Consider the following 23,299-nt stretch of genomic DNA (forward strand, 5'->3'; position numbering starts at 1 on the left):
CGCGGCTCGTCGCAGCAACAATTATGGCGGAAAATCTCAGCAATGGCGGCCCAGCGCAACGTCACGCATCATCAAAATGACGTTTACGAAACAGCCCTTCCTGTGACGCTCCTCATGAGATATTCCTTCAGCCAATCAGCAAGCTTGCATGGCGCATATCTTGAATCGCCACCACATATTCGCGCAATTGCAGATGCATTGCACTGGCTTCTGCACGCTACCGCTCACATTCTTTTTGAAGCGCTAACATCACAATATATCTGCCAAGGACCCAAAAAATGTATTAGTCCATAACATTTTCAGCTCCACGTCACGTTTCGTCATCTTGATGAAAACGCAAAATTGCATTTTGCTATACTTCCGCTTCCCGGCACAAATTTCAAAACACGTGACCTTTCGACAGCCAATCAGAGAGTAAACATGGCGGAGAATGGCGGCCGTCCAGCCGCCATGCGTGTCCAGAATAGAGCCCCTGCTCAGCGGGTCAAGCGCGTTGGCTTTTATAGATCAGTCGTCGAATGTTCCAGATTAACTGATGGGACCCGCGTGTCTTCCACAAAGTTCTACACCATTCGTGTCACGCGATGAAATCTGATAACACAAGGTTCGGCGATAACAGACACGCGGATAGAAGCGTCGATAACTTTCCAGAAACGTCGGATACATGCAGGCGCGTCCCTCGCTCTGCGATTACAGTTGTTAAGCGGCAAAACGTGGTTGCGCGATAAAGATAAGTACACGTGTCAATATACCTAACTCTGGTATTACTAATACGCCCGGCGACGCGAGCTATATGTGCCATCACTCGCATTCGCCAGTGCACCGGATGCCGTCCATATTCTTCTGGTTAATCGTGTTCACTGCACCGGGACAAAAGAAAGATGATGGGCAGAGGTGCCTGTTCAGTATCTCGACCTTGCGAGACACCGCTGCGTGTGTCAGGCAAGCTGTCCGTGCGAACACTCCCTGGCACGCACCGGCCTCGGCAGCCCCAACCTACGGACCGCCCTTATTCAAGCTTTGATCCCCCCACTGCCCCTTGGGTCTCCTAAGACCTCCGTTCGTCGGTTACATGTGCCTTCCTGCTTAGTCAGTACTTGTAAAAAAAATCTATCGTCGCGACGAGAAAAGCATCCCGCAACGAAAAAATGGCTGTGGCTTAGCTAAGGTTAAGCCCAGGATGCGAAGCATACTAGCCTTTATTTTAGTTGTTGAACCACTGTTTAGCCTGGTGAACTGCTGTTCCTTGGCTATATTTGGTTCGGCTAGACGAAGAAACAACTCATGCGTTACCCTGCTTCGCCTTCAAGAGTGGAACGCGACAGCGTTCCCGTCGACCCGCCAGCGACTACGCGCCCCGCATTGGACGCGGTGAGCGTCGAGCAACGCAGCGTTCGGCGCGGCAACGAAATGTGCGCCTGAGCAAGCGTCGCACGCCTGAGCCTTAGAAACAGCTCGTTTCTAAGGCAACACCGCATTCACTAGAGGCGCTTTTGTACCGCTTTGAAGCATCGTACTCGTGGCTCAGTGGTAGCGTCTCCGTCCCACACTCCGGAGACCCTGGTTCGATTCCCACCCAGCCCGTCTTGCAAGAGTTGAGCCAAAGCCACTTCTCCTCTGTCGTGACGTCACGGTGTCACGTGATTTCATGGTCACCGCCGCGCCTGAGGAGCTGGGTTGAGCCCTCGTAATATGCTTCGCATAAAAAGCACCGCGCGGCTCCTGCAACATACCCCGCCGCCGTGAGAGGAGAATTGCGGAGTGCCAACGAGGAATCTGCCGACCACAGCTTCGAGCTCCTAACTCATAACCTCGCTGAGCGACACTTGTAACAGCAAACGGTGCGTGATCGCTGAAAACCCCACACCACCAGAAACTTTAACAGGATCAACCTTCGGTTGCATAACTGACACCTGCACGGCCAACAGTGACCACACCCACAACATAGAATAAAGCCGTAGAATAAAGAACCAACTTATAATGCCCCAAAAACGGCTGCACGCACACCACATCACACCACTACACAAGCGAGACGCTGCTACGCTGTTACCACTGCTACGGAAGCTATCGGTTCCCATATTAAAGCTGACTACTGTCGCCAAGTCTAGCAAGCGTCTCAGGAGCTGGGAGCCTCAGCGAAGCAACAGAGCGGCGCTCTTGCGGTTCCCGATTTCAATACATGGACCCTATGGGTAGCTTGTCCTCTAGAGTCAGTGTAATAACTCTATGGCCTGTTCCTTGGTGTCTGTGTATTCGTGTCTCCTTCGTGCCATCACAGGTCAGCTACACTGATGGGTAAGTTTTAGCAAAGATGATTTCCCTCAATAGCTCATGATTGGGTGAGCGCATTTCGTAGCGCGAGCCGGCTGCATGTAGTGCAGGCGACTCGCGTATAGGGTCGGTTTATCGTTTACACGATTTGAAAACGCGCTCTTGTTCTCGCTTCTAATATATGGAATGTTTTACGGCAAGCGATCGCTCACGCTTGTAGATTTTAGCGTCATAGTTGATGTGCCCAGAAAAGAAAAGTCACCATGTTTTAACTTGATACTCAGCCGCCACTAAGTGGATTGTTCTGTTGAGCAGCCAGGGCGCGTAGATCCCATTTCGTGGCGCTCGATGGGGCCGCCATGAACGCTCCAGCGCATATGTAGTGAAATTCTCGTGACACGCTTTACGTAAATAACTCCAAATTATGTTAGCGCGAGAGATTTTCAAACAGAGACTTATAGTTGAATAGATGCTAGCTAGAATAAATGTCATTTCTTGGTCTTAGTAGATAACGCACAGATTATTCAAAATATTTATTTATTTATTTATTTATTTATTTATTCATTTATACTGCAATCCCGGTATCGGGATTATAGCAGGGTGGGAAAAATAATTAAGCAGTTTAACAAAAATTGAAAAATGTAAACAAAAGAAATAAGGGTGCAGGTTAAAGCTCTGCAGCCAGCACCAGGAATACATTTGAACAAGATATCAAACAGTAAAAGTGGACATTGCACTTGTTCTTCCCTTATCAACACACTTTAGAGATCGTAACATGTTTTAGCTGACAAGTAACCTGATCAACACAGCCCATTCATGTGCATTTTGTTGAAAGTGTGGCAAATAATGTATTCATCTCGGAGTATGAGAAAAAAGACACTGCAGACCATTCTAAGCGGAAATAAATTCCAATTCTGAACGTGATTGTTGAAAACTGCAGTCCCTCTTCTGAGCATGTTCGTTGGGCCCAGTCATATTGAATTAACATCCGAAAAATGTCCACAGTCCAGGTGGGTATCTTTGTTTCAGCAATTATTATTATAGGAATCGTTTGGGATTGTCGCATTTCTTTCTTCTTTTTATAAATACACTATGTGTCATATGAACCTGTCTTGAAACGTACCGTTGCTGGAACCAGCGACCATTACTGTACCTTAATTTACCTAGATGCCTGGGCCACGGTGAAGTCTTTAAATATAAACCCTTCAAAAACACAAGTTATTTTGAACACGCCTTAAGGAAAAACGCTGACAAAGAAGTTGAATTTATTTTTGGGCTCTCAGCAGTTAGAGTTGCTGGATTCTGTTAAAACCCTTAGAATACATTTTTCAAAGCATCTTGCATGGAATGTACGTACATGTCGAAAACCTCCATTCAAAGATGTCGTCTGCCATTGGTGTCCTTGCACGTACGCGATGTATTCTTCCTACAAAGGTGAAGATTGTAGTCTACAATGCGTTAGTGTCCTCTGTGTTGCAGGACTGCAGCATAGTGTGGTGTACTACTGGCGTAACAAATTTGCGCAAACTGTATTTGCTGCAGAAAAGAGCCATACGACATATTGCTGCTGTACATTATGCTTCTTCTACAAAACTTCTTTTTACAAAGTATGAAATTCTCCCAGTGTTCTGTTTATATATTTATGGGCTGATGCTGTGCTATAAAACTTTTGTTAAGTATGGTAACAATACCATTATTAATCTTGCTAAGTTAAAAGCAAACACAAGTGTTCGTTCTACCAGGCACAAAGAAATGTGGACTGTAAGAAGTGTGGACTGGATGGATGGATGGATGGATGGATGGATGAATGGATGGATGGATGGATGGATGGATGGATGGATGGATGGATGGATGGATGGATGGATGGATGGATGGATGGATGGATGGATGGATGGATGGATAGGATGGATGGATGGATGGATGGATGGATGGATGGATGGATGGATGGATGGATGGATGGATGGATGGACGGACGGACGGACGGACGGACGGACGGACGGACGGACGGACGGATGTTATATGCGTCCCCTTTGAAACAGGTTGGTGGGTGCTGCACCAAGTTGTTCTTATTTTACCTAATGCCCCACCTATAGTTTTGAGAAAACACACAAACACAAATAATTCTCAGTATCAAACTTTTTGAACCATTACTGGGAACTCAGTTATTGTACGCTTGATTTGTTTGGGGTCTCCCTATATACCTCTCTGCCACCAAACCTCCGATCGCCTCTAACTAATCTATTTTGAATATATATTTGCTTCCCCCTGTTATCCCTGAACCCGAGGCCTTCAAGAAGGCCAGAGGAACTTAAACCGACAGCTGGGTAGATATCTTCACATTCTAATGAAACATGTTATATCGTTTCGCTAGCTTTGCTGCAGCAAGCACATGCTTCTTTGTCTTTGTTGTACCTCCCTTTATAACTACGCGTTCTAAGGCATCCTGATCACGCCTCGAAAAGTAAGGAGCTTCGCTTTGAGTTATCATAAATCATTTCTTTCCTAATTTCTTTTTTTTTCTTTTCAGGTAATTACTCATTGCAGGTTTCTATTCCACTGCCGCCCCCTATGAGAGTGTCTCAGCCTCTCTCAATTTGCTATTGACGTTCTTCGTTGCCATGTGGCTGACCATACGGATTACATACTTACTGGTAAGCTTCCCTGTTATTTTCCTCCACTCCGAGTCAATTTTTTTTCTGCACAAATATCTGAACACTCTCGCAGCCCATTTACTTCCTTCCATATTTCTTGGTCGTTCTTCAAAATCAATTTTACTCTGAGATGTTTCTGTCTGTGGGACTGACGTACGAGCAACATAAGTAAACTGTCACTCGAGCGTAAAGCATACACGGTAAAGCCGATCTAACGCGTGCGAATTGCTGCGTCTGACCGGGAGACAGAACGACCATAGAGAAAGGATTCAACAAGAGCGGACACTCCCATAGAGCCCAGCGGCCAAATTGACTGCAGCGCACCAAGCCGCCGACTATAATACCTGAACCACACTTCCGGTTTCGGTTATGGGTGCGCGCGTTTTGAACGCTAGCTGGAACGCGTTAAGCTGGCTGTGCTGATCGGCGCGGCATTTTTTCCCCTTTTTACTGCTCAACCGCGCGCGGTCTTGGTGTGGAATCATTTTATTATTGAAATGATTGCGAACGACCTTTAAAAGCCTCCATCGAATATGTGCCAGGTGCAATTTTATAAAGACGCGAGACGCCTTGTGAAATGAGGCGTGACAAGTTTCTGGTGTTTGAGCTCCTTGACGTTATCTTTTGCCCGTTCTGGCGGCGCAAGCAACACACCCTCGTGTTATCGCTCTTGGCAATCGCTCATCGCGTTTTCGACAAGTGCGAGTACCAAAAGAAGGTATGTATGCATTGCGGGGCCATAAGAAGCCTCACATAATTGTCGCACTAAAATTCAATACACGCCAAACTAACTTTATCCCCACGGCCAAGGTGATTTTCGCTGCGTCAGGACAGGCGCGGCGAGTGTGCCTCAAAATTATCCCAAAATGTAACGAAATCAATTACAATAATGTTGGGGGTCGGAGAAAGCGTCACGAACTTGTCCCACTAAGATTCAATACACGCGAAAAACTGCGTCACACGGCCGAGCTGTTTTTAGCTACAGAAGAACTTGAGTTTGGCTTAGTCGGTGTTTACTGCATATCATATTGACTGCTAATGAAAACGAGCATAGGGGAAGAGAACACAAATCGCAACACGGGCGGTCATCGTTTTGTGTTCTCCTCCCCTATCCCCGTCTTTAGTAGCGGTCAATATGATACGCTTTTCGCTAACTGTGTCTCAACGCCCGGCGCTGCGAGCGTGCCTCAAAAGTATCCCAAAAAGTAACGAAGTTCATTACAATAACACTCGGGTTCAGAGAAAGCGTCACGAACTGGTCCCAGTAAGGTTCTGTACACGCGAAACTAAGTGCGTCACACGGCCGAACTGCTTTGCGCTAGCTGCGTCACAACACCAGGCGCAAGAAATACCTAAATTAGTTACAGTAATGTGGGACCCACAGAAAGCGTCGCAAACATCTCCCAGTTAGAGTCATTAATTCAAGCTAACTGCGCCGGGATGGCTGAGCTGTGTATCGCTAACTGCGTCACAAGTCTAGGTTCCGTGCCGTAAGCTTAATTGCTTGAAATGCGTCGCAGGCTGTCAAACAAAATTTCTCTCTTTACCATGACAGTAGTGCAGTAGTGCCGTGTCGAAGTGCAGAAGGAGCGCGAGAATACGTCATGAGCCCAACAAACCAGGGTAAATTTAAAGAAAAGGAAGAAAAAGAACAGGCAGATGGGTCGCCGAACAGGTGAACGCTTACATGCGCAGCCGGCCTGGCTAGCTTCGGCGGCGTGTCTGACGTATGACGCATGCATCTGGCGCGTCGCTGGCCTGTCTGTAGCGCTAGAAAGGTACGTCGCAAAGTGCAACTTAATTTATGCGCAGACATTCATAGTTTTGCAGTGAAAGAATAAAAAGAAAATGAAACAATATCTGTTAACGTGATTTTACATTCTTTATTTTTGCTATGCTCGTGGCAGCAAACGGTCGACATTATTACTAGGATGACGCATTTCCTGTTGCTAGTTTTCGCCAAATGTCCCCTCTTGTTGAAATCCTTTCTCTATGGTGCGACTCCGACGGCGCGTCAGGCAATGGACAGGCGCGATAAGGACAGGGGCGCTTCCGTTCCCAGATAACACCTGCGCAAGCAAGACAAGCGCTTGGAACGTGTGCACGGTGGCAGCGCTGTTCGCGCCCTCTGTCGAAAAGAGTAAGAAAACCAAGAAGACGAAGGCCTTGCAGTCATGCAGCCTCTTCGATCTACGAAGCACAAAAGAGTGTGCCCCTCTCAAGCGGTGCCAGGCCGCACATTGGCAAACAAGTAACCGTGTTTCATTGATCGCCAGCTGTGCCCCGTCGTAGGCTCGTACGCACATGCGCGAAGACACTCTTCGCGAGGGCACGAGGGGTACAGGGCGGCCGACTCCACTCACACGAGCACCGACGGCACGCTATCGCGTGCGCTGCGGAATGGCACGGATGCACTCAAATTTCGAGCACCAGAAAGAAATCAATATGAACAGCGTGCTGTGCCCTGCCCCAGGCGATAGCTGTCGCAGCAGCCATTTCGTGTGGTCGAAAAACTGTCTGGCTGAGAAATATGCCTTCTCCGCATACGCCACGACAAGCCAATCCGGCTGCCGCTTGGAGAGATACAACGCTTCACCTTTCCCGGAAAAAAAAAAATCCGGGCTCCACAAAGCCTGCTTGCTTGCCCACGCGGTGTCCGAGAAGAAAAATGCTTCCGCTGGGCAGATGCAACAGAGACGGCGCCTTCAGAGGACGCCTTTTTATACCCCTAGAAATGGACCCACGGAAGCCTGAAGAATGGCCATCGCCCGAGCACCGGTTGAAATGTAAACGAACTCCCCTGAGATAGCAATGCTTGGATATAATTTCTCTCTATCGTGGTACGGTCCGTGTATGCCGTAGTGTCTACCGCCGCACTTTAATAACAGCCCGAAATAACTTCGCAATGACTACGATGAGTTTAGACTGCGCAAAAAAAAGATAAAATGCATTAGGGTTGTTCTAAAAGTTCGAACTACTATTTGCGCAGCTTCAGAATGTAATAAACACACAGATATACTATTTCAAAATTCAAGAAAAAGCGCGTGAGCTTGTCGTTTTGTCGTAACAAAAAGTCGTCTATTGTCGCGACATAACTGGCCTTGTCGTAGCAAAAACCCCTTGAATATCAGGCGGTCTTTTTATGGAAGTCCATTTGCTTTAAAATACCATCAAGCCGACTTGATATTTACAGGTTTGATGTCGAGATTTAGTGCATGATTACGTAGAACAAGGAGGCGCTCACTGGGACAATATACTCGGTCAAAATATTGTGTGCTATAAACCGCAGCATTCGGTGGCACATATCCGGAAGGTGCAGTGCAAATATCACAATTCAAAGAAGCAGTAACTGAATATCATTCGGTATTTCATTAAGAGGTCTCTGTGTCTTGGATATACCTATAGGCCGACATGTGTGCAGCATTTATGCGTTATTTATTCGTCCATTGAGCATAACACACTTGTTAGTTAGCGACGTCAACTGTTAGTTAGCGATCTTAGACCACGAATTAGACCACATACGAAGAACTCAAGAATAAAAAGAAACACATAGACATGCAGTACGAAGAAACTCAGCCTATAATAATTATTTGCCTTAAAACAACTTTATTCTTCTTATTTGCTTTGCCTCAGCTCATGTACGACCATATCCAGCTTTTCCGGAGAGGAGGGTTTAGTTCGCGGGAGTGCCACAACGTGGCGTAGTGACCTTAAACTTTTCAAACTTCCCGCGGTGACGTTTGGTGACGTCAACGAAACTAAAATAAAAGAATTAAAAGCTATCCCTGCGCATTGACCTTCCCCACAAAGCTTGCCCGACCGGCGTTATCAGTGTTCTTGATAAAGAGTGGCCGCTCGTCGGCTGAAAATTACTTGTCATCCTAAGAACGGTTAGTCGCGATGGCACCAGTGATTGATTCCGGGCTTTTCAGAGGCTTCCCCAAAAGCAATCATGGTATTTTCTTTCTCTTCTTCTTTTTTTAATGCTGCGAAGTCAAGGGACTAGAATAATCATCGGAAGCATTTCGCGGCAGCTTTCGCTCGGGCCTGACTCCGATGTCGCCTATTCAAATACATGTAAAACGCAAAAACGCTTTTCTAACCAACGGACCTATTTTAATGAAATTTGTTGCATTTAAAAGAGCATTTTAGTTTCTCTTGAATGTGAGACACAGAATTTCGAATTAGTTCTGGATGTTTTAAAACGGATTTTCGAACATTGGTAAGCTTGAAAAAAATAGAAGCACGGAGCTTGCAAATTCGCAGCTCTGCACCTAGAATAGATATCGCAGTTCTGTAAACTGTATCCATGAGAGCATCCTAAGCGGACAAATTTGGTATGTCGATTTATATCTTACGTAATTTTGTTACATTGTTAACAATGGTTTCGCAAAAGTTCTACTCACAAAAAAGTAGTAAAAACAAAAATATTTTTACAAACATGGCCATCCACCAATGCCAAGCCAGCTTTGTCATGTGATCATTTTTGACATCGCAAAAAAGGAACCACGATACAAAATTTCAGATTAGCGCGTGAGGAAATCTATTTCCTTTGCACTAAGGAAGACTGATGGCATGCTCACGCTCATACTTTCCAAACGTGCAATCTCAGCGGCTTAGATTATTTCTCGTGTCATTTGGCTGCCATCTTTGCTCACAATCTTGCTTTTCTTAAAGAATGGCCGACATCCGCAATCTCTACAATGTATCCCAAGGTGTCCGGCGACTGCTTTTGAAACGTTATAGTTATGCTCCTTTAATCTTTATTTCAAACGTCGTCCAGTCTGTCCGATATAGTTTCTACCACACTGAAGTGGAATAGAATGTACCACTCCCTTAGTGCAGTCGACGAACTTTTTTCTGTGTTGTGTTTCACAGCCTCGTTTCTGTGTGGCACCTGGGTTTACCTTTGCACACATGCTCAGCAATTTTTCCGGTGCGGAAAACACTACTTTTACATCGCATCTTTTACCAATTTTCTTAACTCCGTGCGCGATCGAATGGATGTACGGCATCACTATTTTTTCTCGTGTGCTTGGACCGGAAGGCTGTTTCCCAGATAATGGTGCCCTGGTTCCAATTTCCTTCAGCACACATTGTGCCACAGATACTAATACATGGAACGGATAACCTTCCCCCGTGAGCCTGCACGTTTGCTCCCGAAAGCTGTCAGCAATGCTATGATGGCACGATTTTTGCAACGCGTTTCTGTAACATCTGTGACTCAATTATGGCTGGTTTTACGACTTCCGAATGCGCAGATTCGAAGAACAAAAGAGGCTTATTTGCACGTGGTTCGTATTGCCAACAACAATGATTAGAGCCCAAACTTAGTTTTAAGTCAAGAAATCTAATTGATCCACCGTATGGCTCTTCACTTGTGATCATCAGAAAATTCTTCCTAGGTGTGTCAACAACGTTTGAGTCATGTTTTTAACATCTTGTTATTGGTATCAGATTGCAAAGTGACAACTCTGATGAAATGTTTCCAAGCGGATAGGCTTTTAAATATTATAAGGATGATTTTATTGAAATTTCATTCCGTGCGATGAGGTGAAAGCCGGCCAATATGCATTTAAATTTTCTTTATTCTTAAGACCTCCTGTTAATACAACGTTGCTGTCTTTTACAATCTCCTAAATTAATAGGTATGTTATGAATATTACATTACTGTGTTGAATGTGTAAACGCATACGGAAAAAAAAAGACCAAAACCATTTTCCAGTATTGACTCAATGAAAATGTAGCACGCCTATACCATCACGTTGCAGAGATGCGAAGAACAAGGAAATTCAAAATAAGAGAGTCACGAATCTAACTCATTATAGGGCGAGCTTTCACTGAAAAAAAAGGAAGTAACACTCAGAGCACAATGATGCCTGCGCGCAAAGTAATGCTTCCTCTGAATCCGGTCTACGGATCAAGGCATCGGTTCATCAGATTGGAACGCTCGTACATTGGAGCTAAACTCCGGCGCTCACACCTGATCGAGAATGTACGTACGCCAGCATTCGCTTCACCCGCGCAATCTGATTAGATAACGCTCTGTATGGAATCCGTGACAACATTCTGGGTATTAAAAATACATGCAGGAGCGTTTTGAGCTAACCAATAACTTTGGAACAGTGTTTTGACGTTAAAGGAAGTTAACCCAAAAAATAAAAAAATAATAATGTACAGTTGCTTTAAATAAAGCAACTGTACACATAGTACAGTACATAGTACAGAAACATAGTACTCGTGGTAGAAAGGGCCCCCAAGATTGCACAGCGGCGACGACATACCAAAAATTCCAGAGGTAAACACTTTCCGGTTACTGGTACTTATCCAACCAGTATTTCGTGGTTCAATGTAGCCCTGTACACCAGGGGCCAGTTCCACCACGGGCACTGTGTCGGAGCTTGTATTTCACGTGACTGTGCGTATGCCAGCATTAATTGCTGCAAAATCCCAGTATATTCTTCTTTAGGTCTTAACATTAGACAGCGAAAATATACGCAGCAAAACCTTAATCCTAATACCACAGTACTTTTCGCTCAAACGTGCATGTCAGCGCTGCTCCATATGTTACAAAGTGCTGAAGTTCTATCCAATGCTTTCCCCCAGGCATCTGGTTTTATTCCTGATGGTGCCAGGAAAGCGAGCCTGATGCCACCAACGCTGAGAAAGTTTAATCAGGAGCGCGCACAATGTTCTCGCACACCTTGTGTGATATACCCTGGCGCTGAGGTGCTTCTTGTAAAATGTAGGAGAATCGGCTAGAAATGCAGAAGTGCACGGTTGGACACATGTCGGACTTGCGCTAACTTGATTTGCGCCAGGACAACCAGTCCAAGCTCTCATACTGGCTTTATAAGAAGCCTATACACCATCAATTTTCCGGCTGCTCTTAACTGCCCCAAATCAAACTATTCAACCAATACAAATATTGGTGACATCATTTTATCATTCGAATGTTCAGATTGGTAACCTCTAGATACGGAGTAAGTTGGGAAGTTGTGTGAGTAATTGACTAGGCTACGTTAAATAAATTTTCAATAACTGATCTAAGGTGGCTAAAGAAAATGAGTAGTTTGGAGTCCCTCCTCAAGAATATCTAGCCGAGCGAAGAAATTACGATTAAACATGCTTCTGTAAGAGCCATTCGAACAAAAATTTTCCAATTAAACGCTCTTGAAAAGCGTAACTGACGCAAAAAAAGAAAACGTCGTTAAAGTCACAGAACAGCGCTTCAAGACTGGACTTGGTATCAATGAGGAATCACACACACACTGCTCTAACAACTTGAAGCGCTGTTCTTTCTGTGATAATGAACCAACTAGCCCGTCAGTCAAACCCTGGAAACCTGTAAAGTCAACCAGACAGCACCTAGCCTACTGTGATGTCGCCAAAAGTATGCCTCCGGGAGCATGTCGCTTGTGGGCAGCCCGCTTTCGATTTTTATTCTCGCTGTTTTTTTTTCAAAGGCAAGCAGTTTAATGTTTTGGGGTCAATATAGCAGCATACGTGTGCCACCGAAGGCTTGCTTGGACGCAAAAACGACGCATGACGCAATGATGGTGCAGATTTAGCATGTTACTGGAATCAAGACAATGCGCTTCCGCCGAGGGAAGGAAGATAACAAAAGTGAGCAGTTCAGTGGCTGCTCACAGAGCCGTGCCGATGGGGACGGTGCCATCGTGACGAAATCAGGGGTGGTGTTATTAATGGCTCAGGCGTTTCTATTTTCGGGATTGATTTCGCTAAATATGGGTTTAAATAACCTCTGTATCCCATTCATCCCCGAGAGTAGATGTAAGCGGGAAAATGCTCTATCTCTCTTACACACACACACGTACACACGGACTCTCGCACGCACACACACAAGCACGCACACAGATACGACACATCTTCGCCGCCATTCGCATTTTCACACGCCCACACATACATGCACGCACAAAAAAGAACGCGCATGCACACGGAACAGCACGCGCGCGCAAACGCGCGTATGCTCGCACGTGCATACACGCACTCGTGCGCACGCAGATTCAAATACGGAAACAAACATGCGCGTACACGCAAGTGCAAGTACACACGCACGCACGCTCAATCCGTGCACACGCATATACACTCCATTTCTTTCCCTGATGTCTCACAAAAACATGCGCATGCAAACAGACTGACCGACACTCGCTCTGCAATTACCCTTCAAACTCCAGCTGTAATAAATCGCTTCACGGTTTAAATTTGGCGCTTCTTGAAATCAATGTGCCCTCTGTCGAGAGCGTGTACAACCATTTCCTCCTGTCGTGAAACGTAACCGCCAATTCCTGACCAAAACAATGCTTTAACGCACCGCCAATGTTTCGACTAAGTGCCATGAATGCATATGTTAGAAGGAACTACCCTCTCAGCGTAGTCAGTTGGTACTTGTTGATACTCGGCTGACATATTCAAACAAAATTTTCTAAAATTCAGTTACGCATTTGCATTGCCGTGAATTTACACAGAATGGTGAAGGTGCAATATCCAGAATTGTCGAATGTCCATGCTACAAGGCACGATGGTTTCTTTTGTTGTCTTTTTCTAACGCAACACAAAGACATGCGCATGCTTGTTGCTATGTTGTCGAAGGAATGAAATCTGATAATAAAAGCGATGAGTTAACAAATGAGCAACCCATTGCTACGTTTTAGGAAGTAAAAATAGAAAATATAATATTTGAAGGGCCCTCCTGAAAAAACCAAAACCGAAACCAAATCTTGAGTTTCTGTTTCGGCCCTCTCGTGGGAGAATGTCGAACTCAGTCCTACGTGCCGTCGAAAAAATATGTCACGCAGTGCGGCATCGAAGCGCTGCCAGCGAGACGCCAAACGATACGTGCAAGCGATTAAACGACTCAGCCACGGCTTCCACAGATTTCGCGAGTGATACGCCCGGGTTTTTATAGATATCACGTGAATTTGCACGACTGTGTTTCAAAAATCACTTTTAGGAACATCGTTAAACTATGTGTAAAGAGTCGAGTTAGGCATTAATCGAAAGCTGATTCTCCGGGCTACATATCCTGCAGCGGCTTTTACGATAGAAGCCGTAGCTTTATGAAAGCGACCGATTTAGTCTCTGAAATCGAGGGCAAACTTTCGTCGTTTCCATAGGCTTCCATTGCTGAATATTTAACCGCTCTGGGAATAAAATTCTAGCTTTCCATGGAATGATCACTGCATTTGTCTCCTGTGGATTGTCTTATAGAACATGTCTGTCTCCTGCCTTTTTCAGTAATCGACCTACAGCTTTAATTATTCGCCAAAAACCCACTCGTTCCAATAAAAACGCGCTAGCTTCTTGCAGCGGCCGCTAGGAGCGCAAGTTTGTACGTGTCCAGAAAAGCTAGATATGAAGCTTAAAGTGAATGACAACCGATTTCTAACGACAGTTTTTTTTTTCTATCGCAACGAACCGCTCATTCTCCAGGGGGTTTATACCTGAAGCGGTTACTTCCAAAAGCGCGTACAAATTTTGTAAGCAGAATGTCTCGATGTTAGCAATCTCTAAAAAAAGAATAGAAAAGAAAAATAGGTGTGCCGACGCCAGCAGCATTGAGAAAGCCGAGCGACACCGCCCTGTATTGGGAGAGCAGAACGGCGAATGCAACTTTCATTGACCATCCTCATTGTCACTTTTTCACCCTTCCAAAAACAACATGCCTCTGTAATAAATTGCGGCGGCTGCTGCAAATCCTAGTGCTAGCTGGTGACAACGCGGTCCTTTGGCCGTGGGCAAAAGTTCTGACAGCGCCACCATGACCTCCGAGGAAGTCGCTATAACGCGCGCCGCGCCATCTCGGAGGACATGGTACCACATTTCTACACGCAACAAGCGAAGATATAACTGCGCATTGTAAGTGACAGAAACGAAGCTAGAATAGAAAGACAGTTAATTGCAGTTCAATGTTTTAACAAGGCCGAGAAGCCGCGCGCGCTGATAGAAGGTCATGCGATAGGGCATCCTATCTGTTGTCATGTACGTTTTTGCCGCGTGAAGATACGAAATGTCATTTTTCGCGATTTGTTGTGAAGAATTAAAATTATAAGCCCTAGTTCAATAAGGGAAAAAGTGCCCGTTTCACTAAATGACAGTAGATGATCGTTTCATTAGCGGTGATATCTCGATTCACGTTCTAAACGGTTATAAGGCCAGACAATTGTCTGTCCCTTTACCATCCGGTGCACGGGAACGACTTCGGCTCAATCTACATTAAAGAAATTCTACGGTTTTACGTGCAAAATCCAAGATATGACTATGAGGCACGCCGTAGTGGAGGACTGCGGATAAATTTGGAACACCGGGGGCTCGTTAGCCTGCACCCAATGCCTGGTACACGGGTGTTTTTGCATTTCGCTCCCGTCGAAATGCGGCCGCCACAGCCGAGATCCAATCCCGCGACCTCAGGCTCGGCAGCGCAACACCAAAGCCACTAAGCGACCACGGCTGGTAAAGGGATGTGGGCGGCCGGCGAATCCTTAGCCTAGTAGATTTAAATTACAGCAACACGTTTAGATTCATTTTGCCACAAATAAACATTAGTACAAACTCTGGCCTTGCGGCACTCGCGTTGAAAGTGTGTCTTCACTCAACGATGGATCGCTCGGAGAACAGTCGAACGACGGCCGGTAGATTGATTTTCTCGGCGGCGATTGCACGAAAGCTCGCCCCTGTCACAACTTGCAGTGGTTGATCGCATCGGCGTGTTTGTGGCCATCTAGAATACAACCTCCTTGGTCGGCACAGGATGACAAATTGCTCTTTCAGCTACAGTACGGGTCGGCCGCCGAGTCGCCCGATCGTTGGCGTCTTCGCCTCGCCGGCAGCCGTGTTCGCAGGGCTGACGAACCACAGAACGGAGGAAGTGACATCACCCGCAAGGCAACCGATCGACATCTTCCGCCCCCTTACCCTTATTCCGCCCCCTTACGCCTTACCCTATTGGTGTGAACACGAACTGAAAGATGAGCGCTAGCTTAATCTTTTTTTTTAATCTGTGCTTTCTTTGCAGCACGTAGGGTTATGTACCGCAGAGATGACGACGGCATTCTGTACAAAATTCGCTTGTTCAATTGAAATGGGTTTAAGATATCTGATGTGGTTTAGGGGCCCCTTAAAGGGAAAAACAGCAACATATTTTCGTGCCCCCGTGTATATTTTACACATCAGTGTTTTCACAAACGTTTCTATATAATTTCATTAACTACATTTCGCATATAATGCAGGTTAGCTGTAGGCGGTGCCGGCCAATCGTCTTCTCCAACGGGATGCGGCTTTACACTGCAATAAGTAGGGTATTAACCGTAAGAGGCTTTCAGTGAAGTTACATGCTCTAGTTAGAAGACCAGCATAGCTCGGGTGCGTATGTACAAAATTAGGTCCCTTCTCATACGCCATTTCTGAACTAATTAAAGTAAGCGATAGCTAACTAGTTTTGACACCTCAGAGCTGCACTTTGGCTCTGACGAGCTTCGTGTGATGGCGGGTTGCGGATTAACTCCGACCACTAAGAGTTTTTTTTTTTTTTTTGTTAACGGGCCGCATCCTATATGCACACGGACGCTTGCACATTTCGTCTGGACAGAAATGCGGCTCTCCCGAACTACAATCGAACCCCGAACATAGTGCTCAGCCGCTGAACGTCGTGCATTATAGGCCGCGCCACCGGGGCAGCGGTTAAGTGCCGCAAGCGTGCCCGAACAATAGAGTGCCCGCACTCGGGCGCCCGCTGCCCATTGCTCAGTAATAATGAAAAAAGAACGGCTAATTTCCCACAGCGTTAAGCACTTCCACTCTTGGTCGATTCTAGCACAAAACGCCAAAAACAGCATGAAGGATCAGCAATTGTGTTCTTCTAAGCCCAACGGTAAGCTGTACTTGCAACGAAACATGCCCTGGATTTGGAGGCTTATGGCTCACTTAATGCGTAAAGTGCCTACGCTTTAGCCGATGATGGCAGGGCAATTCCACGGGATTAAGCCATGCGTGAAACAGACAAAAAAGAAACAAAAAAAAACCAGGCAGGCATGCCTTACTTTCCTTGCCTGACCTAATCGCTTTTGTCGAATAGAGTAAAATACTGGATTAAGGGGGAAATGTGCTCCTTGTACTTTTTCACTTTGGCCCGAACAATTAAAAAAAAAACACTTGGCCTAAATATACTTATATTATTAGCGGACTAAACGGCGTACATGTCAGGGGGCAAACGACGAAGCTCAACGGGAACAAGAATTCTAAGCTCAGAAGTTTGTTCTTTTTCTAATTAATTGTGGTATTTTACTTGCCAAAACCATGATTTGATTATGAGGCACGCCGTAGTGGCGAAATTCGGATTATTCATGACCACCAGAGGACCTTTAACGTGTCCCCAATGCTGTTTTTCTTTCCTTTCTTTTCTTTAAAAGCTCTCTCTTTTTACTACCGCATCTAAGCTAAAAGAGTTTAGTTTTTAGCTTGCATACCAGATAGTGTACAAGAGGCAAACAAGCGTCTTGTGTTGTGAACAAGAGGAAGCCCAGCAAAAAATTTCGCTCTTTTGTCATTGTTCTTAGCTCGATCAGTTTTTAACTATTTTCTAATGCCAAAAATAGACAGCGCACTCACATCAAATATAGAAATGCGGAGAGGTACTATATATACAATATGTGAGCACCACAATCTAAAGAGGCCCGCTAATACACGTAAAATTGCCGCGCGATTGGCCGCTCGAAGCACTTTGCGTGTATTCGCGGGCTCCTTTCACGCTCGGAGAAACACTTTTATGCAGCCCATATTGAGCAACAGAAAGCTGTATCGGAAGCTGTATGTTGCTCTAAAATTTTCTCACTGACACTTTTCATCTAGTTATAATATTTGAGAAGTTGATTCTTTAATTAACACTAATTGTGTAGTAAGGCGGAATGGAAAAAATACTCTGAGTATCTCCAAGCGACGGCAAATAACGTTACCTTGGTTCCGTTCAGCTACGTGGTACTTGCATATTTTTGAAGTATGGCTCAAGTTACATGGGACACCCAGTATATGCTTGGGAGAGGCTCCTCTTTGCGCTCTTTGCAAGGAAGTTTTGGAAAAGCCTTCTCGGAGGAGCACTTTTCAAAAATTAAGAGCTGCGCGAAGTGACGTGCACAGACTTTGTCCTTCCTTGTTATACGTCTCTCCATCTTATTCGTGATCTATTCGTCGAACATTTCTTGACTCGCAGGTGATATGCGGAGAGACCATTTTTCGTTTGTTTTGTCATACCCCGGCGTCTGAGTACAACGAACTTCATCGCTCCACTGATCCACCACTTAAAACTATCACTTGCGTGACCATAAATCGATGTGGCTTGCGGAAGTCTCGAACCACGACTGGTGCGCAACAGCGTTTCGCGACAACTGCACAGCGTGACTGCCCCTGACAGCTGCTCAAGTCAAGGCGGCATGAGATGGAAGCAATCGATTTAAGTTTGAAACACTTATCAAACAACCGGCCAAAGCACAGCATGCTTTTGCAATCCGACAGTAGGCAGCTTCGCTCTTTTCTTGTCATCTTGTACCCGCGCCCCTTCTGCCGCATAAGAGCCCAATTTCAAGCTAGCGGTTTGTTGTGCAATTTTGACGGCACCTGGCAGCTGTATACGTAAAAGCAAGAGGTCTGGACAGCGACCAAAATGGTTTAAAATAGTTATTTACATTTCGGCTCCCCCACGGGAGCCGACGGGGGAGCCGAAACGTAAATAAATATTTTGAAACATTTTGGTCGGTGTCCAGACCTCTTCCTTTTAAGTACGCATCATCCCGACCAGACGGGCTTTCGTCATACTCTCGACTGGCACCTGTATATGTGCTTACAGACTTCAGGAGAGTAGGAGCACTAGCGAAAGCCTGTTGCAGAGAGGGTGATGAGAGGAGGCAGAGAACGGCGCTGCATGCTCTGAGCGGGTTCGCTTCATCGTTAAGGGAACCTAGCAAGAACAGCGGCGAGCCCCAGAATTGGCTCTCCTGTATGTCTTGTTCCGTGCTCGGAAATATCGGTGGAAAGCCATTTGTTGCATGGAATGTTACGCATCCAAACCAGCCTCTCCTAAACAGTATAATTATGCCAAGGCGGTCGTTAACACGCGAAAATTCGTTAAGACGGCCTGGCCACAGTGGTCGCGAATATATCACGATTGATCAGGCCCAGGCGACTCGTCGACTGAACGTACGTCAACGCGAGCGGCACTTGCGCAAGGCCACATCGAAGTGCGCGAAAAACCCGCGACTTTCCTCTGGAACGGGCAACTGACACTCAAGACAACGAAAGCGCGACACTGGTCAGCGGGACCCACGCGCGTCTTGTCCGAGATGGATACCACGCGAGAGCTCACAGTGCTGCAGGTGATGGAGAGGAGGCCGACGATCAGTCGCCATGGCTTTGGCTTACCTTTCATTCTTTCCTTTCGGGCGTTAGAAGAGACGGAAACCTTGCGTGTTTCGGTTGGATTGTCTAGCTGCGCAAGAACAACTCATGCATAGCGTAATAGCATGCACTCGTAAAGGCGGCAGTTATTGATAGCAAATACAAGCCACACGTGCGTTCCTCCGAAGTGCTGTAAACATGGCGCAGCTATCTCGCCGAGCCAGCACCCACCGTGGTTGCTTGTGGCTTAATTTGGTGTCGCGCTGCTCAACACCAAATCTAATCACCGGCGATCTACGGGGCATTAGCGGGCTTGAGCGTTACGAGGACGTTGAGTAAATTCCTTGCGAATGCTGTGTCGAAAGGAAAAATGATATGCACAGTGGAAGCACACTAACAACATAAGAGCATTCTGAGTGGTTGGCGCGAGCGCTGACGTCGTCGACGGCGGGCGCATGCAAACAGGTAGCTCTAGATGCACAGAGAACATAGCACGTTCGGGAACACACGATACGCTGGTGTAAAGAACGTGCTTCGCGTCGATGCAAATAGAACGCTACATAGAAATTAAGACCCTGCCGCGCCTCGGTGTCAAGATGCGGAACAAAGGCCAACCCACATTCAAAATTCGTGCCTGCGTCGGTTGGCGTTGAATCACTCGGCATCGATGCGGAGCGAAGCGACAAGCTGAAATGCTGAGCGCTGGACATGCCAGATCTTGGTTCCGCCATTTCTGTCGACGTCGGCTACGGTTAGCTGAAACGCTGAAAGCGTGATACGCTAAACCTTGGCGCTGCCACCGATATGTGGCACGTCCAGCCTTCGGCGTTTCGAGGCAGAGTGACTAAACACCAGCTGACGCCGGCAGGAATGTTGAATGGGAGTCGACCCGACAATATCGGCAGCAAGAAGCACGTAAGGATAACGCTATGAGGGTGCTATCCATTATATGCATCTCACTTAAGTGCAACTCTAAGCTCAACAGCTCGTATCAGCTGCCAATCATCGTGCAGCAGACGACACACCAGTCTTCTACAAAGACAACGAAGCTTCTCCGCTTCTCTCGTAGCACGAGTCCCGTGCCCCGTTCAAAACAACAATCATGCCGTGCCGGTATTCACAACAGGTTCTCAGGCTAAAATTGTTCGCCTGAGCAAATTCAAGAAAATCCTGATGCCGGATATACTACTAGCGAAGGCAGTCAACCAATGGCCAAGCGCACTAACGAAAGAAAAGTTTTGTAACTCTTGATGCTGTCCTCCAATCGCAGCTTCAAACATTGGATAAGGGTCCCGAGTAAGAATTATTAATGCGAAAGCATTCTTCGCCTATACCCCCACCCACTTTGACCTGACTGGGTGGTATCTGAAGAAGAAAGCTTCCGCGTAAAAAAAGAAAGAAAAAAAAAGAATGCAGCTCCACCCGAAAGGCGAAGCACCTATTACGATATATATACCAGATTAGTAGATAGCTGTATGAACTAAGGATAATGGTTTCATCGGTCGTATGAACTTGTGAGCATTAACTTACGAACAAAATTAACAATGCTAAAATATGTAAACTCGACTCAACGAGGATGTAGAAAGAAACAGACACAAAGACAGCGCTGTCTTTGTGTATGTGCTTCTTTCTAGGTCCTTGTTCAGTCGCTCTTACACATTCTATCATGGATTTAAGCCGACTAGCCTGTCAACGTGTTTTAACTAAATTAACCAGCACGGTGTCACGCGCGCTCATGTAAACATGAACACAACTCGCTCGATGACAGCGGAAACTGTCTGTGAAAACGCTGGAGTTCACAATCGCGGCAGCAGCCACGAGCTGATTGACCTCCGTGCATATGTCGCTCTAACGCGAACAAAACATCGAAAGCAAAGCGCATACGAAGCTACCGCCACTACGCGCACTCTGCAAACATCGCAGACCACTTTGAAGATGAGGCCCGCGCGGGCGCGCACTTTGGACACATCGCAGGTCACTTTCATTACACACGAGCGCCGGAAACGCGTCCCTACAGCGTCCGCCAACGACGTCTACTACGGCGTCCTCGATTCGCGTGGCCAACGCCGTGGTAGACGCCGATGTTGTCTCTACTCTGTACGGAGCGGCGGGCGAGAACTCGTTATAAATGGAGTGCCTTACACAGGGGCGTCGCTTGCTGACAAACTTAATGAGCACTTTCTTATATCAGGGGCTTCAAGTAAACCTCAGGCAAGTAATTGTGATTTTACAACTTATATCACGTCCAGGATCCAAAACTCAATCTTCATGTTTCCCACTACAGAATTAGAAATCTGTACAGTAATCAAAACCTAAAAAATAACAGTGCATGTGGTGCTGATGATATTAAAGTTCAACCTATAAAATCCATCAGTCACATGATTAATCAGCCACTTATGCATATATGTAACCTGATTTTGAGTACCGGAATATTTCCAGATAAATTAAAAATTGCAAAAATCTCTGTCATATACAAAGGAGGTGATAGAAATGACATAAATAATTATAGGCCAATTTGAGTCCTACCAATCCTCTCGAAAGTAGTTGAACAAGTTATAAACACCAGGCTACTAAACTTCTGCAAGCGAAACGATATCATCGCCGTGCAGCAATACGGATTCCAGAAAGAGAAATCTACTGAAATGGCGCTAATAAAAATTAAGGATAAGATAATAGACAACTTTGAGCAGAAAATATATACAATAGGTGTTTTCCTAGACTTTAAAAAGGCTTTCGACTCCATTAAGCACCCTGTTTTACTGTACAAGTTATATAAATATGGCATTAGAGGAACGGCTCTCACATTAATAAAGAATTACCTCCTAAATCGTCACCAGTACACGAATATTACGAATGCAAAATCCAGCTTAGGTCAGGTACATTATGGAGTTCCACAAGGATCAATCCTTGGGCCGCTGTTATTTCTGCTCTATATAAATGATATAATTAACGTGCCCTCTACACCAGAAATAATATTGTACGCTGATGATACCAATGTATCCTTCTGCGGACAAGACCTAAAAGTCCTCCAAGTAGAAACCAATGTATGGCTGGAAAATTTGTCCACGTGGCTCTACAGTAATGAATTAGAGTTAAACACTAAAAAAACTAAGTACTATATATTCCGCGCTAGTAACAAGTCTATAAAACAAGAAATAGTTATCCAACTTCGCGATGAATTTATTGAACGTGTACCAACACATAAATTTCTTCGTGTCATCTTTCACGAGCATCTTGACTGGTCACCTCACCTTGATAAAGTTCGCACTGGTATATCTAGGTCCATTGATATCATGTATAAAATAAAGAGCCTTTTGCCCATCTGGCTAAAGATACAACTATACTACACACTGGTACATTCGCGTTTCCACTATTGTCTTCTTGTCTGGGGCACAGCACCTAAAACAAGCATAGAAAACATATATCTATTACAAAAGAAATTTTTGCGCCTAATAGATAATGCACCATACCTTAGCCACACTGCCCCACTGTCTAGAAAACAGCAACTGCTTACACTGTGGAATGTTATAAACAAAAAGATAGCGTTAGCTAGTTACCTACAAATGCATTCCGATCCTACGGATTTTTTTCAACAATATCTAGCGAAAACACACACCTACAACACCCGGCACATATGTTACAATAAGGAAAAAATACGTACAAACTACGGCACCCAGAAACTTAGCTACAGAATTTCCAGTTTTTTAAACGATCACCATCCTGCTGTAAACATTATCCAAGAAAGTAAATCATTCAAAGCTTTAAAATATAACATCACTATGCATCTATTGTCACTGCAGGCATAACCACTCCTTTTGTTTTGTTTTCTTCTGTTATCTCTTACATCAATTTTCCCAATTGTACATAAATATTCAATATGAAATAACTCTCGTCTCAATGTTACCAACCACTCTGTATTTCCATCTTGTTTAGTGTTGATTTTATGCGCTGAATGTCTTGTGCTCTCGAAT

The 23,299-nt window shown here is 45.5% G+C and overlaps 1 long non-coding RNA gene across 4 annotated transcripts in view; it reads left to right on the top strand.

Annotated features, from left to right (window-relative positions):
* LOC139055569 (uncharacterized) overlaps positions 1–23,299 on the top strand; it is a 135,609-nt gene that overhangs the window by 42,526 nt on the left and 69,784 nt on the right. For all 4 annotated transcript variants that reach the window (XR_011511864.1, XR_011511862.1, XR_011511868.1 and 1 more), the window contains exon 8: positions 4,799–4,922. This is a non-coding gene — a long non-coding RNA (uncharacterized lncRNA). The remainder of the gene's footprint in view (positions 1–4,798; positions 4,923–23,299) is intronic.

Source organism: Dermacentor albipictus, chromosome 1, assembly GCF_038994185.2.
Source record: "Dermacentor albipictus isolate Rhodes 1998 colony chromosome 1, USDA_Dalb.pri_finalv2, whole genome shotgun sequence".
Classification (NCBI taxonomy): Eukaryota; Metazoa; Arthropoda; class Arachnida; order Ixodida; family Ixodidae; genus Dermacentor; species Dermacentor albipictus.